This window comes from Mycteria americana, chromosome 8, assembly GCF_035582795.1.
Source record: "Mycteria americana isolate JAX WOST 10 ecotype Jacksonville Zoo and Gardens chromosome 8, USCA_MyAme_1.0, whole genome shotgun sequence".
NCBI lineage: Eukaryota > Metazoa > Chordata > Aves > Ciconiiformes > Ciconiidae > Mycteria > Mycteria americana.
The window spans coordinates 43,669,442-43,686,366 of record NC_134372.1 but is presented as its reverse complement, the minus strand read 5'-3'; positions in this window follow the sequence as shown (position 1 = coordinate 43,686,366).

Genomic DNA, 16,925 nt, shown 5'->3' with positions numbered 1-16,925 from the left:
TTTCTGTTGAAAAAGGGGAGCTGGACGAAGAGAAGAAAGATGTTCAACTGGAAAACTGACTTAAAAGGAACTGAATGTAGAGAAGAAAGGCTATGCAGAGGAGGATGTGTAGTTCCCTGCACGGGGAAGAGGCTAGAAGAAAACATTTTCTGGACAGAAGGAAAAGAGACTCTGAGAATAAGAATTTTTCCTTTCAATGGTTTTCCCTTTTCCCTTTTATCCTCTTTATAACTTATTTCTCTTGCACCTCTCCACGCAGCATTCCGCCTTCTAACTGTGCTATAGTTTTTTCCCTATAGTTACAGGATTTTTTCTTCTATAGGTTTTATTGACCAACCAATGTACTAAATTGTCAGGATGCAGCACACCTAGGGAATTTCGGAGGCCAAACAGGCAAGCAATGAGCATCAGTGACTGTAGTTGAATGCATACCCCAGTACAGAAAATTTTGAGACCGCTTTCTCTATTTGTGCATATTAATGCTTACTTACACATTGTGAGGAATCTTAAGAAGGAAAATGTTTAACCGATCTTACATATTTTACATAAAAACTGGCTTTTGAAGTGCTTTTAAGCATTGGTTTATTAGACCTCCCAACACCTCCCCGGAGCATTGGCAGTCCTACTTTACATGAAATGATAAGAGCAACCCAAGTGGATATAAAATGAAAAAATAAGAAATAAAATCAAATCAAAGAAGAAAGATTGCTAAGAAAATATGTGTTAGTTTATTATTAGTAGGCTTCTGGTGAAAGACAAAAATAAAGTTTGTTTATGACTTTGACCTCTTAGATGTTGCAGTGACATTGTAATTTAATCATAAGCTAATAATTTACCAATTCCCCACTTCTGAGTAACAGAAAGCCATTGTGAGAACAGCAGTCAATTTTCAGCTCTACTTGTGTCTTCATTAAGGCTAAAAAACCTTGTTTCAAAAGACCACAAGAAATCTGGCGACGTGATCACACACAATAGGAAGGCTGAAGTTATCAATAGAGTAATTTACAATAATTGTATTTGCAAATTGAACATCATTACAATAACAATAAGTATAAAATCCCAAAAAGATACTTCATGCTCTTGAGTAATTACATGCAATTAATTTGTGTCTAATTCCAGACTCTGGCACGCTCTGTTCTAGCCTTTCTCAGAAATACTTGCTGGCAATGAAAAAATAAGATGCTGCCCAGGCCACCTCTGCTGGGAAAGCTTTATGTTGTGCAAAAAGGGTTCAGATTTGGCAAAGAGAAATGGTGAGTCTGCAGGGAAACGTCTGAAGGATCACAGTTTGTCCCATGTACATGTGATAACAGTGTTTATGCTATTATTCCAGTTCAGGTCTTTGGCTCTACCTCCTCACATTGCCTCTGCTGGCTCATGCTGAACTGTGCCCCTAAAGACAGTATGGACATAACTATTTTGCACTGGCCAAACCAAGACAGGGAAGAGAAGACCTTCAGCTCTCTTAGCTTAATGTTTTCCTTTCCCATGCTGATGAGTGAGGAGCAGGAGAATTTGAGCCCCATCTTCCCAAACGGCCGAATGTTTGTCACCAAATAGTTTATATTCCCACAACTTAATTGAAGAAAGGAACTAGGGACCCTACATTATTTCTGGACGATACCTCTTCTTTGGATATTTGTATGAAGGTTTGTGCAGACCTTCAGAGGCAAAAGAAAAAAAAAAAAGCAAACAAAAAACAGGGAGGGAGGAAGGAAGAGTATGGGGACTTTAGAGACTGCAAAGATTTTAGAGTCCAAAAGTAAAAATACCTCAAAATGCAAGGGCTTGGTTTCATGAGCATATATTTTAGACAAATCAATATTATTCAATGTGTCTTGGCGCAAAGTTCCATGTTGTAGCTCACATTGATATTGATTTTCACCTACTCTTCTCTTTAAAAGTTCAGTTTCAACTTTTAAAGGAAGAAAGGGGTTGAGGCAGAGAATAGGGAAATTAGAAAGAGGTAACAGACACTTTTACTGCTTTACCTCTTGATACACTGACCTAGTCATGGCTAAGATGATTGAAATCATTCATTAGTATACATTGATTTATTTTTTTTTAATTCAGCCACTATCGGACACAAGGAAAAGCCATGTGTCTTCATGAGCAGATAGACATTCCAGGTGTACAAGTGGACTGGTTTGGTTGGTTTTGGTGTACAGTACAAAAGTACAAAGTACAGTATAGTGTACTGTACACAAGTACCCCAAGTGGTACACTGGATGTGGAGAAAACCTCCACAGCTTGCTCTTAGCCTACCAGAAATGCTGTCTTGCAGATAAGAATTCACCAAAAAGCTTCTGGCAAACATCTTGAATTATCTAGCACAGCACTGCCGTCTTGGAAGATACTCATGATCAGCATGCAGCCATCCACCACCTCACGTCATTACCTGTGCGAGAAGGTGCAATAAAAATCTGTACTGACCTACAGAGATGTTGGAAGAGATGGACTTCTGCCTTAAACTACTGCTAACCTGGGTAGGAGAAAATGGGATCCCCCTGGGGCAGAAGCGATGGCATCTCTGCAGGCAGCAGTGCTCGGTGCAGCACCGGGGCCGGCTGGGCGAGGCCCTGTGCAGGCAGCTGCCTGTCTTTGCTCCACCCGTGGATTTCAATATGAAAGGCACACAGACGGGTGCGTGCTGCAAGATCCAAAATCACAAGCATCAGTTGTTGTTTGCTGTTATTATAAGCGGCCCTGCACTGCTTTTCCTCTTGGGCGAGAGTGCGTGTGTGTGTCTGTGTGTGTACATATATATATATATAAAAATACATATATGTATAGGTATGCATATCATAAAAATGAAACCAGTACAATCTACAAGCTTGGCTTTGATGTTAACGCAGTGAAACAACACATTTTATTTGAAATGGCTTGTGAATAAATATTGTTGCAGGCATCACATAACAAGCGAACTCGAAACTGCACCGTAGCGCTGAGGCTCTGTATAATTAGGTCAGTGTTATAGCTAAAGGGAGGAGGAGCCAGTTCCTAACGATGCAAAATACTGAACCTTTAAATTATAAAACTTTCTCTGAGAGTTTAACTGAGAGTTACCTCCACCTGACGTTAAGAGAGATCTGTTCAATGTACAAGTTTTTTCTGGAGGGATCTGTAGATGACAAAACAGCGATCTGCCGTCATCTGCTCACTTGCAGTAAACTATCTAAAAGTAATCCAGGTGTAGAAATGACTGCCCGAGTGGAAGAAGTGGTGGGTAGAGGGTAAATCTCCCTCAAACAGAGAGCAGTTAGCTGCAGCGGAGCTTCAACGCTCAAGTTTTTACATTTCTGCATATGCATCAGATGCTCCCGGGAAGGGTGACACTCAGAAACAGAGTTGTAATTATTTGTTTTGTAAATTAAGTAATGTGTTTAAGAACACATGTGCCTCGGGACTTCTAGCTCTACCAACTACTTAGGTTTCAGAAAACCAGGTGAATAAATGAACCAAGTGAAACTGAGAAGAAAGCTTCTGACTCACATCCTCTCTCTCCTGACTGCAATAAGAAATGTTTTGAAAGCAAAATGTACCATTTCATGTTATCAATAAACTCCCCATAGAGTTTATGATAGAGTTATTTATCTCCGTCTGAATGCTAAGGAGGGGCCGGGGACAGAGAACCACTCTATTTTTTGAGATGTTTCAAAAATTTGGTTGTGGTGCAACTCAGAATGAAACTGCACTAAAAAAAACCCAAAGTATAATCTGAGAGAGCATAATTGATAGCTGGGTGACTGGGGAACTAATTTGGCAGGTTGGAGACCCAGACAAAAATCCCCAAACTACCTGCAAAACCTTTGTCTTGAAATTCATACCTTTTGGCCAAAAGTTATGATTTTGAAAGTATTTTTTTCAGCATAGGTGTTTTAACCAGCTCACCAGCATCCTAAATCCACCTCTTCTCATTCTCCACTTGACTTCCTCCAGTGTTTTGGGTTGCAATACCAGAACAACAGTAATCAATAGCCCAGAAAACTGTAGTATTACATGTCGCTGTAATGACTCGAATGCTAGTATCTGTGTTAGCTTCTTATCTGGCTGCGATGATGCCTAGTGATTGGAAAAGAGGGGCACTTGCAACAAAGCTCCTCTGAAGTTATCCTCCCAATGTGTGCACGAGGCAGCTGGGAACCTTGTGATAACAAGCAAGTCAATCTTCACTTTCTCATTGTCTTTGTTCAATCGACGGGTGAGTCTATCACCTGCCCAGAGGACTTGGCAGAGGAGCTTTCCTGCATTTGGCTCTAGGGAAGGGGATAAGAGAGACTGGGTTCTTCTTCTGTGTTGGGAAACTAGTACTCCACATCGTCTGCGGGATTTTAAGTCCCATCTATTTATCAGTGAGATGGAAAATATTGAAATGCGATTACATGGAAATTACGTTGAAATGTGAATGCATGTGATACGCACAAGAGTTTCATGTCTGAATAAGATCTCTCCATGTCTCTATCTTCTGAACTACTGTATCCCCTGGTTTCTAGTTCTGTAATATCCAAAAAGTGCTGTAAAGGCTGTTACTAAGCTCCCAGAGCTTAGATAGCGTATGCCTCTTGTGCACACACTGTACGGTGTATTGGTGTGTGAAGTGAGCTGGAGCTGTGGGAACGCATCTTGGCATTTCCTCTGGTGCCTGCTGGCTGGGTGGGCTGCTGGTCTTGGAAAAGCAGCTGGCTCCCGGTGGGCCGAAACAACGCACAGTGCTGGGGATCAGCCCAAGGGTCCCGTCCCACCCGAGACAGGCTGCAACAGGGCTCCAGCTCAGGGGGAGCAAAGAGGATTGGGCTCGGGGAGGTTGTTTTTCAGGAGAAGTGGTTTCTCTATGAGTGAAACAGGGAACTTTATGCGACAAGGAAAGCAGCTGGGTTTTGGCCGTATCGCCAAATTGATGTGAGCATACAAAGAGCAACAAATATGCAGAGAAGGCTATTTAGGGGATTCTTGGTGGAGTAGAGTTATGGCACTTACTGCCGTGAGCTTGCGGGGGCAAAGCCAGCCTACTAGCGAAATGAGCATTCAAGGGATTCTTTGTTCTTCCTCTGTTCTTGTTTCCCTCTGGTTTAATGGGTGATGAGAAGGCTTTTCTAATCAATTTCTTAATGGGAAGAGAGTTAGGAACCTGGTTTCTTTGCTTTCTATACTGCTTTGAGAAGCTGTTTATGGTAGTTGAGTGGGTTAAATGGCAGAAGACCTAACAGTTACTCTCCTCCGTCAAGTACTTTCCAAAGGTTTGGGAAGGGAGCTTGGTGCAAATGTGGAGCTCTGTCTCTCTGTCTCTGATGTTTTTCTGGAGGAGGTGGGGGCAATCTGGGTAAACCCAGGCCAAGGCTCTGGGCTTCTTTTAGAAGCAGGGATGGAAGATGCGTTTCTTGTCCCTGATCAGTCCTCCAAAATGTGTGTGTTTTCTCATCTCCAACTAATGCCAAGTCTCTTCTAGAGCTTACAAGGGATGCTTGTGGGCTGAGGACATGATGCAAAGTGTGATGTCACCAGGGCAACCTTCCTAGAGCTAGAATGAAATTCTGGTGAGATCAGATTAAATCATATGTCTTGCTTTCAATAAAGCACGTTTTCTTTCCCCCAAGTTTGTCTCTGGAGATGACAATGAATTCCTTTGATACAGACAAATGAAGATGGAGCAACTTCTGCTAAACACTTTCAGAGGAGCTGTTTTTTCTTTTTTTCTTTTTTTTATCTGCAGGAATCCTTCCTATATATGCTGCTCTCATTACATACAGAGCTCTACACTGATCATAGTTAAGACACAGCATTTTAAAGCCTGGAACTGGTGCTTCTTCTCTTCAAGAGTGTGTTAACAGAACGTTACAATTATACATACATTCTAATATGTAACTCTCTATTGTAACCAATTCACTCTTAATATGTCTGGCTTTTGTTTGCTGTAAAGTTATACATTATATTTGGATAAATGATTCACTTGGCTGTATAGTAATTTCTCTATATAGGTACAATCTCATTCCGGTCATCCTAGATTATTTTTTAACGTAATCTAATTTAAAAAGAAAACTTCCTCCCTGTTTATAAAAATATTATTTGTTCCTGGCTTTCATACATATATTTGGAGGAAAGAAAAGAATGATACTGAATAATGACTAGCACTCAGTCTCTCTAACCACAAATTATGCACCTCTATTTGCAATTTATTCTAAATGCTCATTGTTGTTGGGTTTTTTTAAACACTTTCTGTGTGTATTCTCTCATCTCGCTGTGCAGATTCATATTCATAACTCCCCTGAATCCATACCCAGAAACACAGGTACCCAAGCTGGATTGTGGAATCTGAGCTCACATAAAGGCAGCCAGACACTTCTGCGGTTGCTGTGAGTTTGGGTTTAGACTCATAAACTAATGGGTGGAAAAAGACAAAGACCAACTATTGCACCACCCCAGCACGACCAAGTCCATGTAGGAATGGGGGCGTGTGAGTATCTGCTGTTGGTATTGGAGCAAAACAGAAATAGGGAGGAATTGTTCCTGTGCTGCCCCGGGACGGAATAGCTTCCTCCCTCTTCTCTCTTGGGGTGTGTCCTTGAGATATGATCTAGCTCAGTGAGGGAGAACACATAATCTTGTCTATATATAACAAATATTTCTGTAGCATAAACGCAGATGCCTATCTGAATAAGATCCCTCTCACAACAAGTTTATTATGCGGCAATGTAGGAGAGGAATCTTTGGATGGAAATGCTGGAAAATGCTGCTCATCCCATGGGAGGAAAGCTTTTGTTTGAAACGCTCTGGATGCTGGATTAGGGTACTGAGAGCACAGGACTGTGGGGGGTTATCCCATTCAACACATGCTATATGTGTTTCCATTGATGTTTAATAAATGCTATAAAGGCAGTGCTCTCGATGTCACCGCAGAGGCAGCAAAGAAATGGGGATAAACCATCGTACCACACCATTATTGCCATTGGTGACCGTGAAATGGGAGAGGCATTAAAATAGCTGAAGTATCTTGCTGAGGATCCAGAGACAGGTGTTTGGGCCATAGAAATAGGTTTTTGTTTGCTTAGTTAGGGAAGCATATGTTTATAATCCTGTAGGTTTTTCTTTCATGGGCCGTAGAAATAAATGTGCCTTAATACACCAGCTCACTGGACATCTCTGTGTCAGATCGTGCAGACAGGTGATCCTGAATAGCTTCACATTCATACAGCTACATTCACGGCTTCTCAATTCGTGGCATAACTGCTCCAGTGAAGTTATGAGCTAGATGCCAGGAAGAGGAGTAGCACCAGGCGAAATCCCGTCTCCACAGAAATCGAGGGCAGCATTCCTCAGATAACAGCTCCCACTAGTCCAGTCTCCTGCCTGCCCTCTCTCCCCAGAAGTAATGTTGTGAATGATAAAATAAATCAGTTCTGCTTAATGGCATTCTCTGGTCAACCATAGATCAAATACCTGTAGAAGAGGGTTTCAGCAGGAACCCTGAATACAAATGTTTAATCTGTTACAAAGAGGAGAATGCAACTCTCTCTTTTCAGACAATACAAAAGACCAATTTTTCAATGTCTTATGTTAATTCTCAATGTAGAGGTTTTGCATAAGTATTAATGAACATTAATACACGCTTCATATATGGCTACTAATCTATTTTCTGTTATTTCTAAGCAAGATAAATAATACTTTCCAATTCTAGCCTTTCAGAAGTTTGCAGGTCCAACCTAATATTGTGAAATGGAGAGGGCTATATCTGTTTTTTAGCCAGAAGTAATGTATAATATACTGAAGTCCAAAGCCAAGTTAGCTGATGGTGCCGAAATGGTAGGGAATACATTTCATTAATGATCATCACTGGCTCCAGAGTTAAGCAATTCCAGCATGGAAAGACTCCATCCAGCTCTGAAAACCAAATGAGGAGTTTGTTAGCTTGGGAAGTACAAGCATCAGAGTTTGTGGGACTGAGATGACCTTTCATATGAGCACAGCATGGTTAAGAGATGAGTGTGCAGGATCTGAGTTGACTTAATCTTACATCTGCCTTCTCTACTGAGGAACACCAAGCTACTGTACGTAACGTAAGCCCTGGCCTGATACTCCCACAGCTCAAGCTAAAAAGCCAAGGTTTCAGCCGATTTGTGACTCTCATATGCAGATGAGAGGCATGTTAAGACACTATTTAGAGTCCAAAAGCCAGGGAAAATGAGCCCATATAGCTAAAGACCTGCAGTTCACAGACCGTAGAGTTGAATGCATGCAGGTGTGCTCAAGCAGAAGATATGTATATGGGGAAATATATCACAGAATTAATGGCTTCAAAGAGATCCAGGGCAGAGAGGTGGCTTCAACACAGCCACAGCAACATGGAAAGAAATGGTGAACGTAGCTTCCTTGTGTGCTAAACTGAGACAGTTTCCTTCCCTCCTGAGAATTTTCAAAATATAGTGAATATTTCCCATCCTAAAGCAAAGAAAAAAATGTTACAGACCAAATTAAGAGCTTTGTTCTTTTAACATATTAATGTGTTAACTAACTACATTAAAAAGAAACCTTCCAGGATTTATTTTCACTGGAAAAATGGGCGCACCAGGTATGGTTGTGATGGAGAGTGGGAAACCAGCAGCACTAACCCAGCTCCTTCCCCTGTCAGGCTGGTTCAGTGAGAGCAACGTGGTGCTTTGCATTTCTGAAAGCGAAGGCACTTATTTGAGAGGGTTGAATAAACAATTTACCTGCATCTGTACCTTGAGTTCCTCCCTCTAAGGCCCATGCACATTCTTACACTACTTTTCGTAGCCCCAGCAGACAAAATGAGTTGCAATTACACCTCAAAGAGGTTTCTTTCCTCTAGTGGATGCTCTGTTAGGCAGCAGGGCCTAACAGCCTGGCAGCTCACTACGTCATCGAGTCCAACCGTAAACCTAACACTACCAAGACCACCACTACACCATGTCCCTAAGCACCTCATCCAAACGTCCTTTAAATACCTCCAGGGATGGCGACTCAACCACTTCCCTGGGCAGCCTGTTCCAGTTCTTGACAACCCTTTCAGTGAAGGAATTTTTCCTAATATCCAATCTAAACTTCCCCTGGCCCAAACTTGAGGCCATTTCCTCTGGCCCTATGGCTTGTTATTTGGGAGAAGAAACTGACACCCACCTCGCTACAGCCTCCTTTCAGGTAGTTGTAGACAGCGATGAGGTCTCCCCTCAGCCTCCGCTTCTCCAGGCTAAACAACCCAGTTCCCTCAGCCGCTCCTCATCAGACTTGTGCTCCAGACCCTTCACCAGCTTCGTTGCCGGTCTTTTCCAACCTATATGATTCTGTGATTCTGTGATTCTGTTACTCCAGTATTACACTTTATTATAATCAGTTGGACCAGTGGTCTTGGGAGTTGGGGAAATGTAACAAAATTATTTCATCCCTGGATATGAAATTCCTTTGAGCTCCCTTACGCTGCAATCAACTGAGTTACCTTCAAACAAGCATATTTTCCAGTCTAGTTGTTTCCATTTTTTGAAGACATCCAAAAAGCCTCTGATTTTTTTTTGCTTTCAGATGCATCTATTGAAACTGAGAATGTGTCAAAATTATCTCCTGAGGTGGGAACCTTAAAGTATTCATTTCCTGAAAAGTTCAGCTTTGCTAATCACAATCAGACGCTGGCCAACGTAACAGGTCCTCCCTGAGCTCATAACAGCCTTCTCAGAAATCTAACTTCCCATCTCCTACGATAACATTATCTTGATAGTGGCTTTGAGTCATTTTTGTGGATATTTACATGGTGTCTACTGACTTTTCTCCTGCCTTTAAGGGCCTCGTCCAAAGTCCAGTGAGAGATTTTCCACTGCCTTCAAAAAGAGTAAGATAAGGCACTTGAAAAGACCATTCATTTAGGGAAAATATGTTCTTTCTGCAAGTACTTACATGCTGCTGGGCTTGCATCTTTGCTAAAGGGATTGCAGGCTCTATAGTGCATGTGTGAGTCATGCTGGTGAATCAGAGTTTTCCCTGGTTTTCAAACTGTGGTTTTCTTTGTAATAAAGGATACGTTGTATTTTCACAGCCAAAGCTCTACCATCACATCACTCTCACAGACGTACGTACTAAAGGGAGAAGCTATCCATGGGCTTAAGTATCTCATGCAAACAAAAGGGGCACTACAAGAAAGGGACACGGGTTTTTTGTTTCCAAATTTGTTCTTTTTAAAGGTGCGACATGAGTTTCTTTGAATAGTTTCAAAATACAGGAACAGTTAATCTGCTAGGTATTTCTATCAACTAAGTTACCTTCTGTAAATCTAACCTTGACGGGGAAAAAAATGCACCCATTTTTCCAGGGAGTAACTCACTGCTACTCTGTGATGGATGTTGAGTTCAACAGAAAGCATATGATGTACTGCATGGTGCTAATTATCTGGTATTTTGCTGTTCTGTCTTCAGCCCTCTCTCTACAATATTAATCCTCTAGGCATTTTTGTTGTGGAAATAGTCTTGAAATCATAAAAACAAATGCCATTTAGGATGTTGGGCTCAGCTCCCTGGTTAGTGTAAATCAGCCCTGACTGGAGTGTATTTATATTGCTATCTATCACCCGGGAACCCAGGCTGTTACCATCTTCCTTGTCCTTTCACAAGATGATCTGGGACCTGCTCCCAGAGGAAATGTGAAGCCCCCCCACCATGCATTTCCTACGATAGTGCCCCCCAGCAACTCATGCATTGATGGGAGATGAACTAGACGTACCTCTAGGTCCTTTCATTGATAGACATTGTGATACATCAAGTTGTTTGCAACACAAAATTAGTTCATACCAGATCAAAAAAAAAAAAAAAAAAAAAGAGCCAATTGCCTTAATCATTAGCAAGAAAAAGAGAACAGAAATAGAGGAGAGAAAGATCTGAAAAGATTTTGGAACAACAGTTTTTAGGGTGTTTGATTTACTATTCAAGTGTGCACAGCTGCTGCTTGGGGGGGGAAAGGCACCATGCCAAGAAGGAGAGACAAGGGTAGAACAGCAACGAGAGAGGAGAAGATTTTTTGCAGACTGGGCTATTAAACGGGATTGGAAAAAGGTCCCCTCATTCCTCCCTGCATAAAAGAGTTGTCTGCTTGACAGTTCCACCAGCTCACAGTTATGCCACTTAAGCATCTCTGGCACCATGTGCTGATGGCAGGACCAGAATCCACCCTTCATTCCTCCAGCCAGGTTCTCCTCAGAGGCAGCGTTAGCTGCATTAAAAGCTCCCTTACTGGTAGCATCTCTCTCGCGCGCTCCCTCTCACATCTTTCGAACAATCAGCTCGAGTGGGAGATATGTAATTATTCATTTTAGTGAAACGACGGCAGTCAACACTGCCTGTCCACAGCAATTCAGGCTCTCGGCACGGCAGCAGCGCCATTGCGTGAGGAGGCATAAAGCTTTGGTACATGACACCTGATGGGAATGGTCCAGGTACCGATCAGAAGCGCTTGCCAAAACTGATCACAGCAGCCACCTCCTTACTTTTCAACAAGGTGAAGGATGTCTCCCTTTGGGCCCAGAGATTTGTCATCATTCAAGCACTGCTATACTTGTACAGACACAGATTGACTCAGTCTTAATAGCATTGATCGGCTCGCTCAGGTGACAGTCCTATAATACAGCCGTTTATTCTGCTGCTCCCACCACCGGCCAGCTAACATTTTTCTCTGCTTCCTTTGATGCTATTTTTGCTGTTCGAGTCTCCTTGGCTTTGCTCATGTTTTGCACTGCCGGAAAGTTTCAGCAACGCTCTGCTCTTGCTCTGAGGTACAAGGGCACGGGCTGACCCTCGGGCAATGGGGCCAGGTGCCTTTCGAACAGCAAAGGGGGGTTTGACCCAGATTTTCATGTGCTCCACACTCATGTGCTCAGCGAGGGAGAAGAACTGGGTTTGTGTTACTGGTTTGGATTACTTTGTTTATGAGAATCTCGCTTTTGGTGATTAATGCCTGCACATTATACAAGAGTGGCTTCAAATTTCTCTTTGAAGCATGGTTCTAGAAATACTGCCAGATTATATTTCTTCCCAGGCAAATGATTCCTTTTCTATGGAAAATGGGAATGCTTTGTCATTTGCAAAAGACCCTAATATGGTACAATTTGTCATCTTATTTACAAACACAGCCTCTTTATTCCAGTAAGAGGTGAATACACTGTTCAAATATTGGACTGTTCAAACTTACCATAAACTAAGCAGGCACTGCCTTCCCAAGTGACCAGTTCAAACGATTCACCAAACCAGCTATTGAATTCCACAATGAGGGCTCTGGATGCAACATCTGCTTTTGCCTAGTCTCTGCTAGTCACAGCTTTCTGATCTTCTAGCACTCACTTGGGAAAAGGCTTTGGATGAGCTGGAACTGCTTCAGTCTGATTTAATAAGCTTTTTTTTTTTTTCTCCATGTAGTTTAGTCTCAATTTCTCTTATCTTTTAGGAAATATAATGTTTTAAGGATATATTTATTTAATTCCTATTCCTACTGGATTTTTGAGATTTGATTTATCATGCTCAGTGGTCATGACAAATACACTACAGTTAAGTGCAAGAATTATTTGAATGCAGATTGACATGAAGGAAAATTTTCAGAGGAGCTTATGTGACTAAGGTGTACAAATCCCATTGACTTTGAAGTTTTTACCTAATATCTTTCTAATGATCTTAAGGGTCCAGTTGTCTGGTTTACTAATTATGAATCCAATTTTCAAAAACCTCTGTCAGACTTTTGCAAATGGGACTTAAATTCTTAAGTCACTAAAGAACTTCAAATTTTTTTTTATTTCATACCTGCAGCATTGTATGTTAGTGGGAGCCTTAGTTTTCACTGAACTTCAAAATAAATCAATGCAATTAACAGACAGCTAAACTGATGAACTGTGTGTTAGGACCTTGATTTCATCCAGCTGCCCGCTCGGGGGGTGTTGGTGAGTGGCAAGGTGGTGTGTCTGGGCACACAATCCAAAACAAGTGACCGATCGTACATCCTACTTCCATCCAAACCACTCTACTATAGTCTCATTTTATTCTTTCTCATGATTTGTTTGTTTGTTTATTTGTTTAATTTGCTGCGTACTATTTAAGCTCAATTTCTTGCCTATGGTAATGTTACCATGTTAAAATTTTGCTATGGACCTCACTCAGAACTCTAAGCTTTTCTTCACCATCATGCTAATGGCCCTGGAAGATGCTCTTGAGCTTTTGTTCCATTCAGTTTCAAAAGACCCATGTAACAATGTTTTTACCTCACTTCCTTTTGAAGACCATTGTTCAGTGTAATACTGGTTACCATTTGGAAATTTTACAGATTTTCATCCAGAATATTTTTACTTAATTTCATTCTCTGTCTTTCCTTTCTTGGGTGACTCCCTTTTCTCCAAAGTCAGGCAAATGAAAATCCCACTTTGTCATTTCCTGAGTATAGCAGTGTCAATGGTTAAATATGTCCTTGGAATCAAATCTCTTGAGACCTCTACCCATTAACATTGTTCCTGCAGAGATTCCTCAAAGTTGTTGCGATACTCATACCAATGCTAGATTAGATGCAGTTATCAGCTGACACCTTCACCCATGGCAAAATATCCCTACAGCCCCAAATTCCTTCTCACTGTAACAGTTTTGGGGAAGTTTGACAATAGACGTTTCACAGCAAGGTAGCTTTTTTCCCTGTTTAAAAAATTATGTGTGTATGCATCTGCCTTGCAATCAATTTGTGGTCATTTGGCTGTTTATCCTTTACAACAGAGCAATTCAGTTGGTCTGACTGATCTACTGATTTTAAACAACCAACACGACAATAAAGGGCAAGTCTTTTTGTGAGGCTGTGATTTCCTATTTGGGAGTTAGAAAAGAAAGAGTCTTCTTAATACAAATTTTAGGTTGGGGCTTCATTTTCCTTCCCTTTCCAGTGTGACACATTTTTTCCAATTTGTGTAGATGGTACACCAGACTAGTTCATCTGAAGGTGAATTTTAATCCACATTTTAGTGTTTCAATCAAAAGCACAGGCTGCTGTTCATTAGTTTATGTATATAATCCTGGATATCCTCCTTGCCACCCCCCCAACATAAGTTCTTGGTATTTATACATGTGATTTTCTAAGGTCACAATTGGCTTCCTCCGAAGTTACGCATCTTCCTTTTTTATATGCTTACAGGTGATTGCAGACAACACTGTCCTCTTTGCAAATTCACTGAATTCTGGGAAATGAACTGATCACCAGTATAGCCTTCTCCTTTTCTGCAGAATTGATATCAAATTCATCAGAACAATCCAAACACTGATTAAGACAAAATATTAGTTGATTTTGGTTGAGTCATCTTTTGTTTTTATCCTTTTCCTATCCGGTATCTCAATCTCATAATTACTTTTGAATGTCACACATGGTACCACAACTGAAACACTGTTTAAAATAAAACATGACCAATTACTTGCTTATTTACTACTAAATGAACATTGTCAAATTAAAACGTTATCTTATTTTCCACATGTAGTAAAGCTGAAGGGAAAGAAAAGTAAGGGAAATGGTCCAAACTCCTTTTCCGCAGGGATTTCTGAAAAGAAATCATTGCAAATGACATGAAATAGGCATTTTTTTCCAAGGAAAGACACAAGTCCGTTCTCTGAGGTAGGGAGGATTTTGAAGACAGCAGCGTGTATGCTGTATTAGAGCTGAGCACATCCTTTCAAGTGTGATTTCTAACTGGTTTACCAATTCTTTCTTTTGGAACTAGCTTACCCCCTTGATCTTCACATTCAAAGCTTTTCTGCAAAGACTTTTGTTTCTGCAGGCTTTGGAGCAGCCCCACAGTAACTCAGTTCTTTATGTCAAGCATGTGGGAAATATTTGGACTAAATTGGTTTACTGGTTCACTGCAAAGTGGAAGAGGATTGTTGAAATCTAGGTATCTCCCTGCAAGCTTTTGGATATAGTTGCAGCTTAAAAATAAAGAAAACATCCATCAGTCTTGCAAGTTATCAAAATTTTTAATGCATTAGGTCACAGTCATGCAGATCCATAGTGGGAGCTATGAGAAGCCCCAATCTTTTTTCTGTGGTGCAATCTGCACTGGATTGACGTGAACTTCCCAAATAAACCTAGTCCCAAGGGATCACCTTGTAAGGACCCATTTGTGAAAATTTTTTTTAACTACCCAGACTGAGCGAGCAAGTCTGTCAAGCTTTCCTCGGGACAGCCATGAAGCCATAAAGCATTCCCCAATGGTTTCCAGGAGCACACAAAACTGTAGCAGGCCTTCTTGACATGCTTCAGTGCATCTCAGCTCACCAATAGCCCTTGTTTTAGGGAACATGAGGCTATTAAAGACAGTTTAACAGCGTAGAACTAAACCCTACATTAAACCAGCTAGCAGCCACATACACCTACTTCATTGCAACTCGGCTGCACAACCTTCCCTATATAATGGGCATCGTTCTCTGTGTAGGAAAACCCTTCCCATAAATGCTGTTAATCTCATTCTAACCATACTTTTGTAAATACAATGACATGGTCAATGGGCCCACTGAGACCACATTTCCCAATAATGAGGGAAATGGTATTTACAGGAAGGACTTAAATATTTCTTTTGTACCGGAGCATGCATTTTTGCATGTAGTATATGAACCCCCTAATACAACTGTGACTAATGTACCCATCTAATTAAATTTTTACAGCATTCCAGCATGTCAGTGTCAAATGTTTGCCTCCAGTTACCCTCCTCATAACACTGTCAAATAAACTTCTGCTTTTTATATTTAGTGTCTGCCTGCCTCCTTCCACACCATGTGAAACTGAGGCATCATCATCATCTTCATGAAGACAGGAAAACTGCCTCCTGCTTCCTCTTGTCCCGGCAGTGACCCCTGAGCTTCTAACTTGCCATTTCAGATCTGCTACTCTGCAGAAGGATCCCATGTACTGTTATTCAACTTGACACACAAGGATTAGAATTGGGACTTAGAAGATGATATGCATATGCAAATAAAAGGAAGCAAACCATATATAAAACTTTATTTGTTTCATTTGCAATTTTCCCTGCAGAAAAGTGAGGCTTTCCCACTAACCAGATAGCTGCTTGGAAACAATTTGGGGAAAGATAGAACAGGAAAACAACAAGCTTAAGGCTAGTAACTGTTAGGACATCAAAGCCAGGTGAAAAGGTCCATAAGGCACCTCTAGGTTATATCCTTCTAAATAACAAAAAGGTTTATGTTTGGGGATAAAGTGGGATTACTCCCCCAAATCAGCCATCACCAGGAAAATAAAGACATTGTTTAGTTCAGTCCATTTAATCTTCCCTTTACAACACAGGCAGGTCATCATGCAATCTCCCTGAATCCCTAGGTAAGCACTAAGTTGTTGCCTTTAATTAGTCTGCAAGTTATAGTTTAAATGCAGTGGCCTGACATCTCAATTAGGTATGCAAGATAAGATCCCAATAAATGATTTCTCAAGTCTAATATTCTACAGTGAGACCTTCTGGAGTACCGACACAATGGGTATTCTTCTCACCATGCAGCAGATGCAAACAAGGGCATTCAAAGTGCACTGTTGTAAAGGAGCACTGCATACTGCTTTAATCCCTTAGTTCAAATGCTTGTTATTTGAACAGGTTCTAGAAAATAACTCTTCATTAATGTCATTAGGAGTAGACTGGGGCCATGCCCATTAGCTGCCTAGTAGCTGTAGATATGGCTGAATCTACATGACAATAAAACATTGTTTTGGGGACTTTATCAATCAACTGCAAATGAGCATTTCAGATTGAAAAGTTTCTCCAGCAGCAGATTTTCACCAATGAGTAAACCAAGATGAAAACCAGGACTTTTGATGGTGCCAGTTTCCTCCTCCTCATGGGGAATATCACAGACCAGGGTTTGGTACAAACTTGAGCTTTGCACCTCAGGGTTTATCTTTTGTTTTTAAAGAATTTG